The following is a 5,000-nucleotide window of genomic DNA, read 5'->3' on the forward strand; positions in this document are numbered from 1 at the left end:
CTAGATTTCCTCTGCCTCGTTGCCTCGCTTACTCAAGAGAACCCGATCCGTCAGTTATGCTCGGAAAGAGCACCGAAAGGCCCTTGAAACGGCATGCTAATATAACCGGGTTCGGCAAAGGCGAAACTAGATTTTCTTTGCCGTTTGGGCTAGGCTGTACCAGTCGTTATCGTCCACCGCCTAGCCGTCCAAGTGTTTCCATGTGTCTCCAATGCCATAATGCCATAGTGCCACCCCGTGACGCGCCCGCCCGCTTGGGTCTTTGATATATAGCATGTTTAGAATTTTTTTTCTAAATATTCTTATATCAAAGACCCACGCGCGCGCGCGCGGCACGGCACGGCACTTAGGCACTTTGGAACTTGGACACTTGGAAACACTTGGGAAACACTTGGGCAAACACTTGGGCGTATGCCAAGACGACGGTCTAGACAAGGCATCGGGAATCGCACATGAATGTAGGCAACAACAGTTGACTGTTCTAGCCAAGGCATGGCAAGTTGGCTCACCGGGTAACGGCTAAAAAGTTGCTGGGTATCGGCTAAAATGTTGCTGGGTAACGGCAACCAAGCTGTCGGGTAATGCTGGGTATCGGCTAAAAAGTTGCTGGGTATCGGCTAAAATGTTGCTGGGTAAGGGCAACCAAGCTGTCGGGTTATGCTGGGTATCGGCTAAAAAGTTGCTGGGTATCGGCTAAAATGTTGCTGGGTAACGGCAACCAAGCTGTCGGGTAATGCTGGCTATCGGCTAAAAAGTTGCTGGGTGATGGCAACCAAGCTGTCGGGTAATGCTGGGTATCGGCAACAAAAACCAAGATGTCGGGTAACGCTGGGTAACGGCTAAGAAGTTGCTAGGCAACGGCAAGCAAGTTGCTGGGTAACGGCTAAAAAGTTGCTGGGTAACGGCTAAAAATTTGCTGGGTACCGGCTAAAAAGTAGCTTGTCGCCGGGCAAATCAATGCAAGCACCAATATGTTCTTGTCGAAACGCCCCAAAAACTCTTGTTTAGTCGCCATCTTTTGGGACTTTCGCAATGTTAGTTTTAAATCTTTTTTAATTTTTATTTTTAGATGTTTTTAAGTCTTAATTTAAACATTTTCTATTATAGATGCCTTATTTTTCAACCGAATATATTTACCTAATTATTGTGTAGCTTGTTTATAATTTTTCGTGATTTTTTCTTACTTTTTTTGTATTTTTTTGTATTTTTTATGATTTTTATCTATTTATTTTTTGTTTAATTAATATAAAATTATCCTTTTGGCAAAAAATTCTGAATTTTTTGGAGGAGTTGCTTCATATTTTTGTGAAGATGTCCCAATTCAAAGTTTATGAAAAAAAGTTGTGATGTCAAAAAAACCCCTATTGCTTCAGTTCGGACACATTGATGTTCCTTCCTGCCACAAGGGCAAAGGCTAATTTTACTACTATAGGGGGGGGGGGGTGGTGTCCCTCCCTTGGGGAAGCCGAGGCCACCCGATGCCGGGTGCCAAGGCACGTTGCTATCGAGACCACCCGGGCAAATCTTGGGCATTTGGCCTCGGTTACTCGAGAAAACACTACCCGTCGGTAATGCACGGAAAAAAGACCGAAATGCCCCTGAATCGAAATGCTATTTTAAGTCGTCCCGCAAGGCAATGCACAGCTCTATCGAGCAGAGCAGGACTCTATCGGGCAATTCTTGGCCATTTGGCCTTGGTTACCCCTGGAAGCACTACACGTGGGTAATGCTCGGAAAAAAGACCGAAATACCCCGGAGGCAAAATGTTATTTTTACCCGTCCCGTGGGGCAAAGCATGACTCTATCGGGCAAATGTTGGCGGTTTGGCCACAGAAACCCGTAATGAGATGACCCGTTGGTAACGCTAGAAAAAAATGCCCGTGTAAAGGCAAGGCCTAGCCAAGGAATGGCAGAGCGAACAATGACACTATCGGGCAGAAACTAGAACTCCATGGCCGTTTGGTCTCAAATGCTCATGCTTCCGAGTCCCGTTGGGAATGCTTGCAGACTCACATCCTCCATGATGCATTGGTGTTCCCATCGGGGGATGCCTCCTTTCTGAGAGGTAAGCTTGCTACCTTGGTGGTGAGCGCCGGCTAACAGATACCTGTAGGCTATGGCACAGTCCCGATGATGCATTGGTCTCCCCGCACGGAAAAGCGTAACTGGCTAATGGTCTTTGATTCCTAATGCCACGTTGCGTAGCCCAGGGGTTGCCTCCTTGTTGAGGGAGAAGCTTGTCGCTTAGGCGGCGAGTGCCGGTTGATGGTTCTCCATTGGCTATGGCACTGTCCCTTGGGTTATTTTCCTCCATGATGCATTGGTGTCCCTTTCGGGGGATGCCTCCTTGCTGAGAGGTAAGCTCGTCGCCTTGGCGGTGAGCGCCGGCTGATGGATATCCGTTGGCTATGGCACAGTCCCGATGACGCATTGGTGTCCCCGCACGGAAAAGCGAAACTGGCTAATGGTCTTTGATTCCTAATGCCACGTTGCGTAGCCCAGGGGTTGCCCCCATGTCGAGGGAGAAGCTTGTTGCTTAGGCGGCGAGCGCCGGTTGATGGTTCTCCATTGGCTATGGCACTGTCCCTTGGGTAATTTTCCTCCATGATGCATTGGTGTCCCTTTCTGGGGATGCCTCCTTGCTGAGAGGTAAGCTCGTCGCCTTGGCGGTGAGCGCCGGCTGATGGATATCCGTTGGCTATGGCACAGTCCCGATGACGCATTGGTGTCCCCGCACGGAAAAGCGAAATTGGCTAATGGTCTTTGATTCCTAATGCCACGTTGCGTAGCCCAGGGGTTGCCTCCATGTCGAGGGAGAAGCTTGTTGCATAGGCGGCGAGCGCCGGTTGATGGTTCTCCATTGGCTATGGCACTGTCCCTTGGGTAATTTTCCTCCATGATGCATTGGTGTCCCTTTCTGGGGATGCCTCCTTGCTGAGAGGTAAGCTCGTCGCCTTGGCGGTGAGCGCCGGCTGATGGATATCCGTTGGCTATGGCACAGTCCCGATGACGCATTGGTGTCCCCGCACGGAAAAGCGAAACTGGCTAATGGTCTTTGATTCCTAATGCCACGTTGCGTAGCCCAGGGGTTGCCTCCATGTCGAGGGAGAAGCTTGTTGCTTAGGCGACGAGCGCCGGTTGATGGTTCTCCGTTGGCTATGGCACTGTCCCTTGGGTAATTTTCCTCCATGATGCATTGGTGTCCCTTTCGGGGGATGCCTCCTTGCTGAGAGGTAAGCTCGTTGCCTTGGCGGTGAGCGCCGGCTGATGGATGTCCGTTGGCTATTGCACAGTCCCGATGACGCATTGGTGTCCCCGCACGGAAAAGCGAAACTGGCTAATGGTCTTTGATTCCTAATGCCACGTTGCGTAGCCCAGGGGTTGCTTCCATGTCGAGGGAGAAGCTTGTCGCTTAGGCGGCGAGCGCAGGTTGATGGTTCTCCATTGGCTATGGCACTGTCCCTTGTGTAATTTTCCTCCATGATGCATTGGTGTCCCTTTCGGGGGATCCCTCCTTGCTTAGAGGTAAGCTCGTCGCCTTGGCGGTGAGCGCCGGCTGATGGATATCCATTTGCTATGGCACAAGCCCGATGGATCTCATCCATTGGCAACGGCCCTGTCCCTTCGAAAAAACTATCTTAATGTTGCATTGGTGTTGAAACCCTTAGGGGCGGGGACACCGTTGCGGAGAGGTAAGTTTGTTGATGCTTTTATGTGAAGCCAAAATGTTTTCTAAATTCATTGTTCATCAAAAAATCAAAAAATGAATTTGCAAAAATCTTCCTTGATGACGCATTGGCGTGTCCTTCGGTGATTGCCTACATGCTGAGGGGTAAGAAAAAATACGTTTTAAAAATTCTTCCTCGACGATGCATTGGTGTTCATTTAGGGAATGCCTTCTTGCTGAGGGGTAAGCATGTCGTTTAGGCGTCATGCGCTGGCCGGTGGTCCTACATTGGCTATGGCAATGTCCCGTCGGAAAGCTTCCTTGATGATGCATTGGTGTTGTAACCCTTCGGGGAAAGCCCCACCCTTGCGGAAAGGTAAGCTCGTTGCTGCTCGAAAATTCTTCCTCGATGACGCATTGGTGTTCCCTTTGGGGGATGCCTTCTTGTTGAGAGGTAAGCTCGTCGTCTATTTCAATGAGATTGGTGACTAGCGCCGGCCGATTGATCTCTTCAATTGGTTACGGCAATGTCCCTTCGGTAATCTTCCTCCATGATGCATTGGTGTCCCTTTCGGGGGATGCCTCCTTGCTGAGAGGTAAGCTCGTCGCCTTGGCGGTGAGCGCCGGCTGATGGATATCCGTTGGCTATGGCACAATCCCGATGACGCATTGGTGTCCCCGCACGGAAAAGCGAAACTGGCTAATGGTCTTTGATTCCTAATGCCACGTTGCGTAGCCCAGGGGTTGCCTCCTTGTTGAGGGAAAAGCTTGTCGCTTTGGCGGCGAGCGCCGGTTGATGGTTCTCCATTGGCTATGGCACTGTCCCTTGGGTAATTTTCCTCCATGATGCATTGGTGTCCCTTTCGGGGGATGCCTCCTTGCTGAGAGGTAAGCTCGTTGCCTTGGCGGTGAGCGCCGGCTGATGGATATCCGTTGGCTATGGCACAATCCCGATGACGCATTGGTGTCCCCGCACGGAAAAGCGAAACTGGCTAATGGTCTTTGATTCCTAATGCCACGTTGCGTAGCCCAGGGGTTGCCTCCTTGTTGAGGGAGAAGCTTGTCGCTTAGGCGGTGAGCGCCGGTTGATGGTTCTCCATTGGCTATGGCACTGTCCCTTGGGTAATTTTCCTCCATGATGCATTGGTGTCCCTTTTGGGGGATGCCTCCTTGCTGAGAGGTAAGCTCGTCGCCTTGGCGGTGAGCGCCGGCTGATGGATATCCATTGGCAACGGCCCTGTCCCTTCGAAAAAGCTATCTTAATGATGCATTGGTGTTGAAACCCTTAGGGGCAAGGACACCGTTGCGGAGAGGTAAGTTCATTGACGCTTTT

This window comes from Rhododendron vialii, chromosome 11a, assembly GCF_030253575.1.
Source record: "Rhododendron vialii isolate Sample 1 chromosome 11a, ASM3025357v1".
NCBI lineage: Eukaryota > Viridiplantae > Streptophyta > Magnoliopsida > Ericales > Ericaceae > Rhododendron > Rhododendron vialii.